An 18,265-nucleotide genomic window follows, 5' to 3' on the forward strand; every position below is an offset into this window, starting at 1 on the left:
CTCACTTTCTGTAAGCCCATCATCATTATTGACAAGAGAAAGGAAAAAGTTCAATGCCCACTCACACAACCCAGTCCTGGAAGGAAAACCTTTGAAAACAGGATCATAGTTCGGGCATGTGGAGCCAACTGGAAGGCTCTATATTTTACTGAACATACTTTCTTTTCTCCTGGCCCTATGTAACAGGACCCCAGGGTTTCATGTCAGTGGTTTTATAAATTATTAAACAAAATAGACATTTGGTTCCTGCTTGATTGTGGTTTGGTGGGCTTTCCAGAATTTTCTCTTCATTAACTCTTTCTTTCTTCTCTGTATTTTCCTTTACATGACACCCACTCATATGGTATCTTCTCTGTATTCCCAAGGTTCTTGATTATAAGCAGCAGAAACTAATAATAGCTAACCTAATCAAAACAAACCAAATTTGTTTAAAGGATGTTGGGGGTGGTGGATGGCTCCCAGAATCAAGGGGAAGTTGGGGGGCCAGGCTTCAAAGATGACATGAACCAAAGGGATTTCAGGGGCCACCAGGAAGCACATGGCCTTCTTCTAGCAGGAACAATCTGGCCAGGATACTACAGCTGAAGATGAGCATTGCCCAAAGTATAATGACTAGATGCTAATCATCCCTGTCTCTCTGACAGTCATTCCAGATTTATCGTTTCAGGAGTGGGGGAAGAGGGAGGATGAGGATCTTTATCCTACAACTCCTGTAGTTGAGCCTGGGTGCTGTGCTCCACCAATACCTTACATCTTAGGAGATCGCTTTCAAATAGGAAGAGGATGAGTGGTGGATGGCAAACAAGCAAACCAACAAACAAAGCAATGTTCCTTATAAGCTCCACACACTGTTTTTCAAACTGCAGATGATGACATATTATTGCAGATGATGCCATGTAATTGCATTGCAAGATGAATTATGCAAGTGCCTGATTAGCTTTTTGTTTTAATTTTAACAGCTTTATTGAAGTATAATAGACACAATTTCACATGTTTAAAGTAAAAAGTTTGATACATTTTAATGTGAGTACACCTGTGAAAGCATCAACATAATCAAAATGATGAACATACAAATCACTCCCCAAAATTTCCTCAAGATTCTTGGTAATCTCTTGCCTCTGCCCCACCCTGCCTCCTATCCTGTCCCTGTCTTCAGGCAACCATTCATCTGCTTTCTGTCACTATAGATTAATTTACACTTGCTGGCATTTTATGTAAAGGGAATAATATAGTGTGTACTCTTTGTATGGGTTATTTCACTCAGCATAATTATTTTGAGATTCATCATTGTTGTTATCTACAGTTCATTCCCTTTTGTTGATGAATTGTAGTTCATTGTATGGATACAGTACAATTTGTCTATTCATCCACCTGTTGATGGATATTTGGGTGTGTGACGGTCCGTTTTAGATGTCAAACTTGGCTAGGCTATAGTCCCAAAGTATTTGATTAAACGTGAATCTAGGTGTTGCAATGGAAGTATTTTGTAAATGTGATTAATATTCACAATCAGTGGACTTTGGGTACAGGAGATTATCCTAGATCATCTGGGTGGCCCTGATTCCGTCAGTTGAAAGGCCCTGAGAGCAAAACTGAGGCTTCCCTGAAGAAGAAATTCCACTTGTGGACTGCAACTTCAGCTATTGCCCAGAGTTTCAGCCTGCCCTTCCCAATGGCCTGCTCTGTGGATTTGGGACTTACCTATCCAGCCCCACAATTACATAAGTCGATTACTATGATAAATCCCTTAATATACTTTATGTGCCCTACTGGTTCTGTTTCTTTAGTTGAATGCTAACTGATAACATGTTGTTTCCGGTTTTTAGGTATTACAAATCAAACTCATGTGAACATTTGTGTACATGTCTTTGTGTGGAAGTACGTTTCCTTTCTTGTGGATAAATACTTCAGAGTAGAATAGCTGAATTATATGGTATGTATTTATATTTTTAAGAAAATGATAAACTTTTTCCTGAATTGGTTCCATTTTACATTTTTTACCAGCAATGTATAAATCTTCTGTCTTCTTCACATCCTCGCCAACGCTTGGCATGGTCAGTCTTTTAATTTTAGACATTCTAATATGTGAGGGGTGGTTTCTCATTGTGATTTTAATTTGCATTCCCTTAATGACCAATAATGGTGAGCATCTTTTCATGCACTTGTTTGCCAGATGTATATCATCTTTGGTAGTGTGTCTATTCAAATCTTATTCCCACTTTAAAAATTGGGTTAGGTTCTTATTATGGATTTTGAGAGATTTTATATGTTCTAGACACAAATTCTTTATCAGACATATTTTTGCAAATATTTTTCCCATCTGTCAATTGTTTTTTCATTCTTTTAACAGTATCTTTAGATGAGCAGAAGTTTTTAATTTTGGTGAAATCAAATTTTTCAATTTTTTTCTCTGATGAATCATCTTTTTGGTGTCATACCTAAGAAATCATTCCCTAATCCAAAGTCACAAATATTTTCTCCTATGTTTTCTTCTAGAACTTTTAGTTTTAGGTTTTCTCTTTTACATTTAGGTCTATGATCCATTTTTAGTTAATTTTTATATACATAGTAGGATATGAATCAAAGTTCATTTTTATGCATTTGGGTATCTAACTTTTTCAGTACCATTTGTTGAAAAGACTACATTTTTTCCACTGAAATGCTTTTGCAGCTTTGTCAAAAAACAGTTGTTGCTATCTTGGTGCAGTGGCGTGTACATGTAATCCCAGCTACTCAGGAGGCTGAGGCAGGAGGATTGTCTGAGGCCAGGAGTTTGAAATCAGCCTGGGCAATGGGCAACATAGCAAGACCCCATCTCTTAAAAAATCAGTTGTTCATATATGTGTAGGTCTATCTGTGGTCTCTCTATTCTGTCCCGTTGATTTATTTGTCTATCTTTATGCCAGTACCACACTGTCCGAATTACTGTAGCTTTATAAGAAGTCTTAAAATCAGATAGTGTTAGTCTTTCACCTTTGTTCTTTTCAAAATTTTTATGGCTATTCTAGGTCCTTTGCATTTCTATGTGATTTTTAGAGTCATATTGTCAAATGCCATAAGAAAGCCTCCCGAAATTTTTATTGAAATTATGGTAAATACGTTGAAAAAATGAAAGACATTGACCTCTTAACAATATTTAGTCTTCCAACCCATGAACAAAATGTAATTACAATTTATTTAGATCTCCTTAATTCCTCTCCTTAATGCTTTGTAGTTGTCAGTGTATAGGGCTTACACATCTTGTGTCAGATTTATTGCTAAGTATTTTATATTTTTGATGTTATTTTAAATGGTATTTTTAAATGTAGATTTCTGGTTGTTGATTGCTAGTGTAATAGAAATATACTATACATTAATACATTATACAAGAAATAAAATTGCTTTTTCTATATAGATCTTATGTCTTTCAACCTTGCTAACCTCACCTATTAGTTTTAGTAGCTGTTTTGTACATTCCGTCAGATTTTCTACATAGACTTTTATGTCATCTGTAAATAAAATCAGTTTTACTTTTCTCTTTCTAATATGCATGCCTTTTGTTTCTTTTGTTGGCTAACTGCTCTGGCTAGAACTTCCAGTACAACATTGAATAGAAGTAGTAAGAGTGGATATCTGTGTCTTGTTCCTTATCTTAGTGGGGAAAGCATTCAATCTTTCACATAAACAGTGAAAGATTTCACAGTGATATTATCGCAGGTGCCCTTTATCAAATTGAGATTTCCTTTGATCCCTAGTTTGCTTTGAGTGTTTATCAGAAATGGATGTTGGATTTTTTTCTGCATCTATTGAGATGATCATATAGTTTTTCGTCTTTGTTAATATGGTGAATTGCATTGATTGATTTTCAGATATTAAACAATCTTACATTACTGATACAAACCCCAATTTGTCATAATGCATTATCCTGTTTTTCATATTATTGGATTTAATTTGCTAAAATTTTGCTTAGAATCTTTGCATGTAAGTTCATGAGGGATATTGGTCTGTAGTTTTCTTTGCTTATACCAACTTTGTCTGGTTTTGGTATCAGGGTAATGCTTTTCTCATAGTATGAGCTTGGAAAGATTTCCTCCTCTTTAATTTTCTGGAAGGGTTTGGGTAGCATTGTTCATATTTCTTCCTTAAATGTTTGGCAGAATTCACAAGCAAGGAGATCTGGGCCTAGAGTTTCCGTGGGAGAAGAGTTTTAACTATTAATTCAATTTCTATAACAAATATAGTGTTATTAAGGTTATCTACTTCTTGAGTGAGCTTTCATAGATTGTGTCTTTCAAGGAACGTGTACATTTAATCTAGATGTTTATTTATTTATTTATTTATGACAGTGTCTTGCTCTGTCACCCAGGCTGGAGTGCAGTGGTGCTATCATGGCTCGCTTCAGCCTTGACCTCCCAGGCTCAAGTGATCCTCTTGCCTCAGCCCTTCAAGTAGCTGTGACTACAGGTGCATGCCACCGCACCTGGCTAATTTAAAAAAATTTATTGTAGAGATGGGGTCTTGCTGTTTCCCAGGCTGGTCTCAAACTTCTAGGCTCAAGTGTTCCTCCTGCCTTGGCTTCCAAATTTGTCTGGATAGGCCAGGCACAGTGGCTCATGCATGTAACCCCAGCACTTTGGAAGGCCGAGGCAGGCAGATCACGAGGTCAAGAGATCGAGACCATCCTAGTCAACATGGTGAAACCCCGTCTCTACTAAAAATACAAAAATTAGCTGGGCATGGTGGCATGCACCTGTAGTCCCAGCTGCTTGGGAGGCTGAGGCAGGAGAATCGCTTGAACCCGGGAGGCAGAGGTTGCAGTGAGCCGAGATTGTGTTACTGCACTCTAGCCTGGTGACAGGGTGAGACTCCATCTGAGAAAAAAAAAAAAAGTGTCTGGATTACAGGCATGAGCCGCAGCTCCCAGCCAGGTGTGGACTTTTTAGGAATAAGTTGTTTATAATATTCCTTTATTATCTTTTTAATATCTGTACTAGATATTACCTCTTCTTTTTTTCCCTGATCAGTCTGAATAGAAGTTTATCTTTTCGTTTTGTTTTGGTTTTGTTTTTGTTTTGATCCTCTGAAAATACCAGCTTTTTGGCTGGGCTTGGTGGCTCACGCCTGTAATCCCAGCACTTTGGGAGCTGCGGGAGGGTCACATGAGGCCAGGAGTTCGAGACCAGCCTGACCAACATAGTGAAACCCTGTCTCTACTAAAAATAACAAAAAAATTAGCCTGGCATGGTGGCGGGAGCCTATAATCCTAGCTACTCGGGAGGCTGAGGCAGGAGAATCACTTGAACCGGGAGGCAGAGATTGCACTGATCTGAGATCATGCCACTGCACTCCAGCCTGGACCACAGAGTGAGACTCCATCCCCTCACTCACCCCCCCACCAACCCAGCTTTTGTTTTCATTAATATTCTACATTCCTTTTCTGTTTTCTACTTCATTCTTTTTACTGGTTCAGTCTTAAGTATTTCATCTCTTCTGCTTAATTTAGATTTCATGTTCTCTTATTTTTCTAATTTCTTTTGGTTTTTGTTTTGTTTTGGCTGTATATGGGGGGTTGGGGGGGGCGGGCAGGGTCTCTATTGCCTAGTCTAGAGTGCAGTGGCACAATCATGGCACACTGCAACCTCAAACTCTCGGGCTCAAGTGATCCTCCTGCCTTAGCCTCCTGAATAGCTAGGACTACAGGTGTGTGCCAACAGGCCTGGATGATTTTTTAAATTTTTTGTAAAGGTGAGGTCTTGCTATGTTTCCAAGGCTGGTCTTGAACTTTGGGACTCAAGTGATCCTCCTGCCTTCGCCTCCCAAAGTGCTGGCATTACAAGTGTGAGCCACTGTGCCAGCCTCTTTTTCTAGTTTCTTAAGGAGGAAGCTGATATCATTGATTTGATACTTTTTTTTTCTTTTCTAGTATAAATGTTTAGTACTATAAATTTCTCTCTTGACACTGCTTTGGCAACATCCCACACATTTTGATACATTGTGTTTTTATTTTTATTCTGCTCAGAACATTTTCTAATTACACTTTGATTTTTTCTTTGGCTGATTAGTTATATAAAAAATGTATTATTCAACTTTCAAATATGTGGAAATTTTCCTAGATTTCTTTTTTATTGATGTCTCATATAATTCCACAGTGGTCAGAGAATACATTTTCTATGACTTAAATTTCTTTAAATGATTGAGACTTATTTTATGGCCCAGAATATGGTCTATCTTGATAAACATTCCATGTGTACTTGAAAAGGATATGCATTCTGCTGTTGTGGGATGGAACATGTTGTAAGTGTCAATTAGATTCAGTTGATTGATGATGAATTCAACTATGTCCTTACCAATGTTCTGTCTGCTTGTTCTATGAATTATTAAGGGTGGGTATTGAAATATCCAACTAGAATTGTGTAATAACCTAATTATCCTTGAAATTTGAATAGTTTTTGCTTCATATGTTTTGAAGCTCTGTTATTAGGTGCTCTGAGGCTCTGTTTATTTTTTTCCAGTATATTTTCTTTCTGTTGTTCAAATTGGGTAATTTCTATTTTTCTAGCTTCCAGTTTGCAGATTCTTTCTCTGTCCTCTCCATTATGTTGTCGAACTTATCCATTGAGGGTTTCTTAATTTTCGTTATTATATTTTTCAGTTCTAAAATATCAATTTGGTTCTTTTTTGTATCTTCTATTTCTTTTCTGAAACTTTCTATTTTTTCATTTGTTTTAATTATGTTTATAATTGCTTATTGAAGCATTTTTATGCTTACTGCTCCAAACTCCTTGTCAGATAATTCTGACACATCTGTCAAATTGGTGTGGGCATCTATTGATGGTTTGTTTTTTTGTTTTTTACATTTAATTTGAGATATTCCTAACTCTTGGTATGGTAAGCAATTTTTGAAGGCAACTTGGATACTTGAGATATTGTGAGACTATCTTTAAACTTCTGTTTTAGCTGGCTTTTTTCAGAAAATGAAGGGTTGTGTTCTGCCATGTTACTGCCATGTAAGGATAGTAGTCCAAGTCCCCTACCCCACCTCTGTTGACAGCAAGAGTGGGGGCTATGTATTAGTGGTGGGTAGAAATGATAATTCCAGCTCCCTAATAGGTCTCAATTGATGCTTCCCTGGCTGAGAGGCGTAACAGTGCCTTTTTAATACACATGGCCTCCACTGACACCACAAGGAGGAGGTGACCTTGTTACCACTCATTGTCATCCTAACTTTCCAATAGGCCTCCTCTCACACTACCCTAGAGGATAAAGAGGCACATTTTACTGCTGGGCGGGGTAGAAACCCAGACTCCCCAAATAGTCCCCACTGACGCTGTGTGTGTATCAGGGGTTGGATTCTTATAATCCAGCAGGAATGAAAGTCCTAGGTGGCTACTCTGACACCTCTCCAGCAGGGGGTTGGGACACCTCATTATAGCCCCACGAAACTGGAAGTCTAGGCTTACCACTTCAGTCTCTGCTGGTATAGGTGGGGAAGGTATCATATTTTTTCAGTGGCATTTGGTTGGAGTTGAGTGGTTATTACATAAAAGTTTACCATCTTGCTAGGCTGCCCATTTCCTGGTCCCTTACCTAGAGGGAGCAGGAATTTTTCTCTGAACTTGTAAGCATCTCTGGGTTTCAGGCTTCTTCAACTCCAAGTCCAGGATATATGAAGCAAAAGGGAAACCTAAGGAACTCACCACTTTGTGGTTCCTTGGGTCCCCAGGTCCCTAGCCCGTCTGCCGTCTTCTCTCTACCTTTTCAGATTTTTTTTTTTGTATATAATGTCCAGGGCTTTTAGTTGTACTTGGCAGGAGGATCAGGGAAAAATACATCAACTCCATCTTCCCTAAAGCAGAAGTGCCACTATCCTCTGCTTTCATTTTTGAAACATATTTTCAGCCGGGCGCGGTGGCTCATGCCTGTAATCCCAGCACTTTGGGAGGCCGAGGCGGGCGGATCACGAGGTCAGGAGATCGAGCCCATCCTGGCTAACACGGTGAAACCCCCATCTCTACTAAAAATACAAAAAATTAGCCGGGCGAGGTGGCGGGCGCCTGTAGTCCCAGCTACTCGGGAGGCTGAGGCAGGAGAATGGCGTGAACCCAGGAGGCGGAGCTTGCAGTGAGCCGAGATCACACCATGGCACTCCAGCCTGGGTGACAGAGCGAGACTACGTCTCAAAAAAAAGAAGAAAGAAAAAAAAAGAAACATATTTTCACTTGGTATGGAATTCCAACCTGACACTTCATAGATGTTGCTTCACTGTCCTCTCATTTGCATCGTTTCTCATGAAAACTCTGTTGTCATCCTTATTTTTGTTTTTCTATACAGAACATATCATAGTTCCCTGGCTGTGTTTGATATTTTCTTTTTATCACCGTTTTTTCCCCCTGTGATCTAAGAAGTTAGGAAGCCACCCTTCTGAAAGTTAATGTTGTATGGTAGAAAGAGCATAGAGCTCAAGCAATCTGGTTTCTGTTCTTAGCTCTGCTATGAGCTTGCTGGTGACCTGGAGCTATCCCCAACTTCTCTCTGGATCTCATACTGTTTTCTTGTAAATGAGAAGTTTAGACTCTCACATCACTTCCAGCTCATTCTTGCTGCACCAACAGCAACAACAGTAATGACTAAAACCTATCAAACATTAACAAAGTGCCCAGCACTGTTCCAAGCTCTTTATGTGCATTGAGTAATTTAATTTTCACTACAACTTTGTGATGTAGGTTTTTTTTTATTATCCCTATTTATAGGTGAGACAGCTGAGGCCCAGAGAAGTTAAGTGGCAGAACTGGATATTGGACTCACGCTTTTCTGGCTATAGAGGCCATGCTGTTAACCAGTATTGCTCCTGGTGTACAGCTTCAAGTCAGCAGGGCCACACTCCCTTTCTGGCTTGTTTTGAAGGAAAGATGTCAGGCTCTTTTGGTCTGTCTGTTCAGTGAGTTTCCAGGAACTTGGGGCTTAGTCATCCTTCTTTGCAAAGTTCACTTGGTGCACACTAATGTGCAGAGTGGCGTGATATTTGCAGTGTTAGATTCTGGATTCCTTGGGTTCCTCCAGCATTTCTCTTTATCTCCTTAGGGACGTAGTTTGTTAATAGCAGATTCATTTTGTCTTCTTTTGTCAGTCTCTTCCATCAGTCTACTCTCAACAGATCTCTCTGCCATCTCTTCTTTCCCAATATTAGTTTAATATTCTTCATATCCAAGTGCTTTTCAGCCTGACAGATAAAAGAGAAATCAGTGTTTTTTTTTTTTCTCCATTATCTCTGGCCAATCATCAATACGAAAATTTCCCCCCTTTTTGGACCATGCCATTCAAAACAAAGTCTAATACAATTTATGCCTCTTTGTGAGTTCCAAGAATTCCTGATTGGAGCAGTGTGGAATCTGCTTGGTCCCCTGTCCCCAAAACCCCTTTATTAGTAGAATCAAATCCCCTTCATAGATCTCCCTTGGGGCCACTTGATCCCAATCTACGGGTGCAGTGAGCTCTACCCCATCTCTGGAGCCAATCCTCTCTTCCAGCAAGAAGAATATAAGGGCTTTCAGTTCAATGCTCAGGTTCAAGAAAAGTTTTGTTATGACACCATAGTGATGACTTCAACCTTGATCCTGAATCCAAGCCCCCATCTTTTTTTTTTTTTTTTTTGAGACGGAGTCTCGCTCTGTCGCCCAGGCTGGAGTGCAGTGGCGCAATCTCGGCTCACTGCAAGCTCCGCCTCCCGGGTTCACGCCATTCTCCTGCCTCAGCCTCTCCGAGTAGCTGGGACTACAGGCGCCCGCCACCATGCCCAGCTAATTTTTTGTATTTTTAGTAGAGACGGGGTTTCACTGTGGTCTCGATCCCCTGACCTCGTGATCCGCCCGCCTCGGCCTCCCAAAGTGCTGGGATTACAACCGTGAGCCACCGCGCCCGGCCTACCAAGCCCCCATCTTATAGCTCTGTTCTGATTCTGGCCTTTTGTTCCTGGGCATCTGTTTGGGCCCTGATAGTCTCCTATAACTAAGAGTCTCCCTTATTCTTTCTGGTGCTTTTTCTACCTCTCCCCAGAAATTAGATTTTTTTCCAGTGTCTGTGGCCATGCAGCCTTGTGGCTAACTTCCCTGATCCTGCCTGCCCTGCTGAATCTCTGAACACCAGCTGCTTCTAGAATTTCCAACACCTTGTTTAACACACCTGTCAGGATATCCCAAGTCTTGGTCCCCTGAAATTTGCTTGACTTGCTGTAATTTACCTTTCTGTCTAGACTGTGTTATATGAAAGGTTTGGGGCCAAGGAGATGTTTCTATTTCCTTGATAGTATATTTTGCACTAGCACCTTGTCCAAAGTGTGGTCGCTGGACCAGCAGAACCAGCAGTGCCTGGGAGCTTTTTAGGAATGCAGAAAATTGGACCCTACCTCAGACCTATTGGATCAGGAGCTGCCTTTAAAAGGTATCTGTTCTAGGGCTATCTGTTGATCCATTACCAAGTCAATGAAACTACACTTAAGTGTCTTGCTTATAAGATTATTTACTCCATTGCAATTTAAGTTCCCTGAAGGACAGACAATTCATGCATCTTGTTCACTGCTGTATTTGCAGTACCCAGAACTGTTTGTGGCAGATGATAAGTGCTTAATAAATATTTGTTGAAGGGTGGCCTTGGAAGTTTCTTAAAATCTCTGTGCCTCATCACTTTCCCTATCTGTAAAATAAAGATTTATATCCCGACTTCCAGGTATAAGGATCAGACATTAAAAAAAAAGAGAGAGAGAGAGATGCACAATTGTCAATATTTATTCTAACACATCTCTTCACTGAGATGTGTATCTGTTTGTTTTGGGGTGAGCTGGGCTTTTTAGCTACTTTGCCTAAGTATTACCAAAGACTTGTTTTATAGACACTACCTGTTTGGAGGGGTTTTTGTAGAGAGATTTGTTCATCCATTCACTCATTAATTTAGAAAATATTGATTGAATATTACATGCCAGGCACTATTCTAAGTGCTAATGAATAGAGAGTCTTCTTTATGGAATTGGTTAACCCCTTTATTAAGCCCTCTCTTGCTTATATGTCTTATATTAAAATTTGGACCCTGTATACTCAATACTACAACTCGAATTGTTTCTTCTCGCCTAGAAGTAATCAAACTCCAAATGGTGCTGCATACTGAACCACCCATGGACACGCCATTCTTCTGAGGACCCTTAAATCTACCCCAGGAGGAGCCCTAGGTGCTGATCGCCATTTGACACCCCTTTTCAGCAGGAAGTAGCCAGAAAGACTCATAGCCCAAAACCCTCTAACAGCAGTTAGTGTGATATCTCCACAGGGGGGAATGTGGTAGGAGTTACTCAGAAATTATTTTAGGCAGATAGAGAGGAAAAGGGGTCCTTGGGAAGTTTTCATTTTTTAAAGCATCTCTGGAAAAGTTTCTTGTGAAGCCCTGGCTCTTAGAGCCAGGCTGGCAACATTTAATATGCAAATACCAGCCGTTAGAAACTGGGTCCACCCAACATGGCAATTCCTGTGGCCTTCTTACCTCTGCCCCACATGTTCCTGGCCGCCCCTACATATCTCTACGTCTGTAGAACATGATGGCGCCCTGCATTTGAATATTAAAAGGCTAAGGTGGGAGGGCCAGCCTTTTCCGTAGGCTACGTGAATGACATGCCTAGTCAAACCAATCCCCTGAGCCCTATGCAAATCAGACACTGCCTCCTCCAGCCTCCGTATATATACCTGGCTGGTATCTGTGGCAGGTGAGGTTCCCTCTTTCAGCGTTGGAGCCCCCCTGCCTCCGTCTCTGTACAGGGGATCTTCTTCATTCTGTCCTTCTCCCTTCTTTCTTGCCTATTAAACTCTGCTCCTTAAAACTAAAAATAAATTAATAAATAAGTGCTGGTGAGTAGAACAGTGAATAAAACAAAGTCTTGCTAGAAGTTTACATTCTAGGAGGAAGAGACAGAAATTAATCAAATAAAATAATAAGATAGCAGATGGTGATTTTTTTTCAAGGGAAACAATAAAGTGGATAAGGGGAGAAAGGAGTGTTGGGGTGTGTGGATGTAGAAGGATAATCAGAGAAGGACTCTCTGAGGAGAGGGCATCTGGGCAGAGACCGGCAGGAAGCCAAGGGGCAATTCATACGGATATCCAGAGGCAGAGTTTTCCAGGCAGAGGAAAAGCCAGTGCAATGGCTCCAAAGTGGGAACATGTGGGATATTTAAGGAACAGCAAGGAGACCAGAGTGACTGGAACAGAGTGGGAAAGCAGTATGAACAATGCGGCTGCTAAATCAGGTAGGGCTTTGCAGGTCATTATTTGGGTGCTGGCTTTTACTATGAGTGAAATTGAAAGCCTTGGAAGATATTCAGTGAGGAATGATGTAATCTAACTTAAATTTTAAATGGGTCACTCCAGTTGCCATGTTAAGTAAGAGTAGGCTTTAAGAGAGTAAAAGCAGAAACAAAGAGATCAGCTGGAAGGCTGTTGCGGTAATCCAGGTGAGAGAGGACAGTGGCATGAATCAAGTTGGTGGTAATTGAGGTGGGAAGAAGTGGTCAGATTCTGATTTTTTTTTTTTTTAAGATACTGTGTCTCATTTCTTGCCCAGGCTGGACTTGAACTCCTGGGCTCAGGCGATCCTCCTGCCTCAGCCTCCTGAATAGCAGAGACTACAGGTGCATGCCACTGTGCCCAGCACTGATGGTGTTTTGAAGAAAAGTCTAACATGTTTTGCAGATATCTTGGGTGTGCAGTGTGAGAGAAAAAGGAGTCAAGGATGACTCCAAGGTTTTTAATTTCAGCAGCTGAAAGGATAGAGCTGCCATCAAGAGAAATGGGCAAGATTTGGAGGATAATCAGGTTTGTAGAGAGGACCATCATGGATTCTCTTTAAACATTGTCTAAGTCTGTTTGTGCTGCTATAACAAAATACCTGAGACTGGATAATTTATAAATAGTTGAAATTTATTTCTTGCAGTTCTAGAGTCTGGGAAGTTCAAGATAAAGGCATTGGAAGGGTTGGTGTCTGGTGAGGACCCTGTCTCTGCTTCAAATGAATGTTGCGTTCTCACATGGCAGAAGAGATGGAAGGGCACAGAAAAGTGGGGAGGTAGCTCTCTGAAGCCTCTACTATAAGGGCACTAATTCCATTCATGAGAGTGGAGCCCTCATGACTTAATCACCTTCCAGAAGCACCACCTCCTAATACCATCATCTTGGTGATTAGGTTTCAATGTACGAATTTTGGAGGGACACATATATTCAAACTATGGCAAACATGTTACATTTAAGATGCCTGTTAGATTTCCAAGAGGAAATGTTGAGTAGACAGTTGGATAGATTCATCTGGAGTTGAGAGAAGTCTGAAGTGCAGATATAAATTTGGAAATCTTCAATGTACATATGGTAGTTAAAGCTATGAGACTGGGCGAGATCATCCAGGGAAAGAGTAGAGCTGCACCTCTTTATCCATGGGGGATACGTTCTAAGACTCCCAGTGGATGCCTGAAACCTCAAATAGTATGAAACCCTATATACGCTATGCTTTTTCCTCTACACATCTATGATAAAGTTAAATTTATAGCTCTTCTGAATCTTCTTGTGGCAAAAAAGAAAAATAGTTTAATTTATAAATTAAAATTTAAATTGATAAATTAGGCCTAGTAAGAGATTAACAATAACTAATAATAAAATGGAACAATTAAAAATATACTCTAATAAAAGTTATGTGAATGTCATCTCTATCTCTCTATCAAAATACTTTTTGGACTGTACTCACTTTTCTTGTGATGGTGTGAGATGATAAAATGCCTACATGATGAGATGTAATGAGGTGAATGACATAGGAATTATGATGTAGCATTAGGCTATGAAACTTGAAGACTAATTTTAAATTTGTAAATTATTTTCTATTTAATACTTTCATACTACAGTTAACTGTGAGTGACTGAAATCATGGAAAGTGAAACCATGGATAAGGGGAGAGTACTGTATAAAGAAGAGAAACAAACCAAGATCTGAATTGTGGGGAACACTAATGGTTACAGGTCAGGAATGAGAGGAGAAATCAACAAAGGACACAGAATATGGACAGCCAGTAAGGTACTTGGTGAGAAAATGGTATCCTAATAGCCATGGGGTAAAGTGTTTCAAGGAGGGAGGTTTGAACTTTTTAGAATGCTGCTGAAATGGTAAGCACAAGAGGACTAAAAATTGACCATTTGATTTGACAACACAGAAGTTCATTTGCAACTATTGCGGAAAGAGCTATTTTAGTGGAGTGATACAGGCAGAAGCCTCATTGGAGATAATATAAGAGAGAAACAGAAGAATTGGAAGCCATGAGTATAGACAGCTCTTTCAAGGAATTTTACTGTAACAGGGAGAAGAGAAATGAACAGAAGCTGGAGGAGGATGTGAGGTGAATGGAGGACTTTATTTTTTAAAATAGTAGATATTATAGCATATAGAGAGGAAGAAATTACTGATGCAAGACAAAGGTGGGAATACCTGGAGCTATGTTCTTAAGTGGGTAAAAGGAGATGGGAATAAGGGCACAAGTGGAGCTAGTAAGTGAAGAAGCCAGGATTTGAACCAAATCTCCCTTACTTCAAAGCCTCTTACTCTCAACGACCATGCTACAGTGCTACTCAGACAATACTCATTAAGAATCTCCAGAAATTCACATACCCTAAAAAGAACCAAGAGGCCAGGGGCACTAAGTGGAGGAGCATGAGAGATAGATTTCCCTACCAATGGTAGGGATTAAAGAGGGATTTAGAGAAGTATCATAGAGGACAACGAGGCTATGGGAGAGATTTGGGGTTTTATTTGGAGTAAGGTGGGAGTCATTGTTGAGTTCAGAGCAGAGGAGGGACATGGACTGACTTAACACTGTGAAAGGACTGACGTTGGCTTCTATGGGCAGAACTAACCATCATAGGCACAGGTGCAAGCAGGGAGACTAGTAAGGAAACTGTTGAAATAACCTTGCGGGAAATGATGGCTCAGGCTAGGTGGTAGCTGAGGAGATGGACATGGTGATAATTTGTGAGCTTTTGGATATATATGAAAGGTAAAAACAATGAAAAAAAGAGGCATTCAGGATAATTCTAAGATTTAAGACAGGGCAACTGGGAGAATCTACCTGACATTTATGAATAAGACAGAGAAGTGAAGAGTTAGTAGTAGAAGTGGTTTAGATGAAGAGTTCAATTTTATATGTTTACCTTGAGATGGTCACCAAAGAAATGAATACAGAAAAAGAAAACTGTAGAGGGTTGAGTCTTGCAGCCCTACGGTAGTTAGAAGTGGCTCACAACTGTAATCCCAGCACTTTGGGAGGCTAAGGTGGGTGGATCTCTGGAGCCCAGAAGTTCGAGACGGGCCTAGGTAACATGGCAAAACCCCATCTCTACAAAAAAATACAAAAAGTGCCTGGGCATGGTGGTGTGCACCTGTTGTCCCAGCTACTTGGGAGGCTGAAGTGGGAGGATCATCTGAGCCTGGGAGGTGAAGGCTGCAGTGAGCCAAGATCCTGCCACTGCACTCTAGCCTGAGACACTATCTCAAGAATAAAAAAGTAGGGAAGATGAGGAAGCTCTATCAAAGAACTTGAGAAGGAGCCAAAAGGAAGATCAGATGAGATTACATACTTCATTTGTTCATCTGTGTTTTGTGATTTATTAATAAGTATGTCTTGCTTTTGTAATTAAAAAAATACTCCCCAGCACTTTGGTAGGCCGAGGAGGGCAGATCAAGAGGTCAGGAGATTGAGGCCAACAAGGTGAAACCCCGTTTCTACTAAAAACACACACACAAAAAAAATAGCTGGGTGTGCTGGTGCATACCTGTAATCCCAGCTACTCGGGAGGCTGAGGCAGGAGAATCACGTGAACCCGGGAGGCAGAGATTGCAGTGAGCCAAGATCACGCCACTGCACTCCAGCCTGGCAACAGAGCAAGACTCCGTCTCAAAAAAAATGAAAACAAAAACAAAACAAAAACAAAAAACTCAGAAAACATTGTTTCAAAGCATGGAAAAGCAAATAATAATAATAATGATAATAATAATAATAATAAAAAGGCAGGAACAACATAAGATGCCATAAAAGCATATATGAATATGTTAATATATAAGATGTTTACAAAATCTTCATATTGCATTCTCTCACTTCATTCACAGCTGTCCTCAAGTGTCCTCTTCTCTGAGGGACTTCCTGACTACCGTATCTACAACAATCCTGGTGTCTTATTACTCTTTATTCTTTTACTCTACTTTATTTCCTTTTTGTGTGGAACCTGATACATATTTATGTATTTATTTCCTGTCTCCCACACTAGACAAGACAGGGACAGTATCTTGTTCATAGATGTATCCTCAACACCAAGAATAGTCCCTGGCATGAAATGTCTTCAAAAATTATTTGTTGGGCCAGGCATGGTGGCTCACACCTCTAATGCCAGCACTTTGGGAGGCAGGTGGATAGCTTGAGCTGAGGAGTTTGAGACCAGCATGGGTAACATGGCAAAACCCTGTCTCTACAAAAAGTACAAAAATTAGGTGGACATGGTGTTGTGCACCTGTAGTCCCAGCTACTCGGGAGGCTGAGGTGGGAGGATGGCTTGAGCCTGGGAGGCAGAGGTTGCATTGAGCTGAGATCGCACCACTGCATACCAGCCTGGGTGACAGAGCCAGACCCTGTCTCAAAAAGAAAAAAAAATTGTGGAACAACAAAAAAACAAACACCTCAATTAAAAAATGGGCAAAGGACTTGAATAGACATTTCTCAAAAGATATACAAACAGCCAATAAGCACTGAAAAGATGTTCAGCATCACTAGTCATTAGGGAATCACAAATCAAAACCACAATGAGATACCAATTTATACCCATAAAGATGGCTATTATAAACAACAACAACAAAAACCCAGAAAAAAAAATGTTGACATGGATGTGAAGAAATTGGAACCCTGTGCATTGCTGGTGGAAATGTAAAATGGTGCAGTCACTGTGGAAAATAGTATGGTGGTTCCTCAAAAAATAAAACATAGAATTACCTTTTAATCCAGCAATTCTACTCTGAGTATATACACAAATGAACTGAAAACAGAAATTTGGCCAGGTACAGTGGCTCATGCGTGTAATCCCAGAACCTTGGGAAGCAGAGGTGGGTGGATCACTTGAGCTCCCAAGTTCCTGACCAGCCTGGGCAACATGGCAAAGCTCTGTTTCTACCAAAAAAAAAAAAAAAAAAAAGAAAGAAAAGAAAAAAAAGAAAGAAAAATTGGCCAGGTGCAGTGGCTCACGCCTGTAATCTCAGCACTTTGGGAGTCTGAGGCGGGCAGATCACCTGAGGTCAGGAGTTCGAGACCAGCTTGGCCAACATGGTGAAACCTTATCTCTACTAAAAATACAAAAATTAGCCAGGTATGGTGGTGCACGCCTACGGTCTCAACTATTCGGGAGGCTGAGGCAGGAGAATCACTCGAACCCGGGAGGCAGAGGTTGCAGTGAGCCGAGATAGTGCCACTAAAATCCAGCCTGGGATACAGAGCAAGACTCCATCTCAAAAAAAAAGAAAAGAAAGGAAAGGAAAGGAAGAAAGGAAGGAAGGAAGAAAGGAAGGAAGGAGAAAGAAAGAAAGAAAGAAAGAGAAAGAAAGAAAGAAAGAAAAGAAGGAAGGAAGGAAGGAAAGAAAGAAGAAGAAAGAAGAAAGAAAGAAAGAAAGAGACAGAAAGAAAGAAAGAGAAGGAAAGGAAGGGAGAGAAAAAGAAAAGAAAAAGAAAAATTAGCTGGGTTAGCTGGGTGTGGTAATGCATGCCTGTTGCCCCAGCTACTCAGAAGGCTGAAGTTGGAGGATGGCTTTAGCCTGGGTGGTGGAGGTTGCAGTGTGCTGAGATTGGACCACTGCACTCCAACCTAGGCAATAGAGCCAGATGTTGTCTCAAAAAATAAAATAAAATAAAATACAGTGATTCAAACAGATATTTGTATACCGACATTCGTAGCAGCATTATTTACCATAGCCAAAAAGTGGAAGCAACCCAAGTATCCTGATGAATGGATAAGCAACTGATGAATGAATAAGGATGCTATACACATACATGGGAATATTTTTCAGCCTTAAAAAGGAAAAATTCTGATACATGCTACAACATGGATGAACCTTGAAGACTTTATGCTAAATGAAATAAGCCAGACACAAAAGACAAATATTGTATGATTACACATACATGAGGTACCTAGAGTAGTCAAATGCATAGAGTCAGAAAGTAGAACAGTGGTTGCCAAGGA

Source organism: Nomascus leucogenys, chromosome X (assembly GCF_006542625.1).
Source record: "Nomascus leucogenys isolate Asia chromosome X, Asia_NLE_v1, whole genome shotgun sequence".
NCBI lineage: Eukaryota > Metazoa > Chordata > Mammalia > Primates > Hylobatidae > Nomascus > Nomascus leucogenys.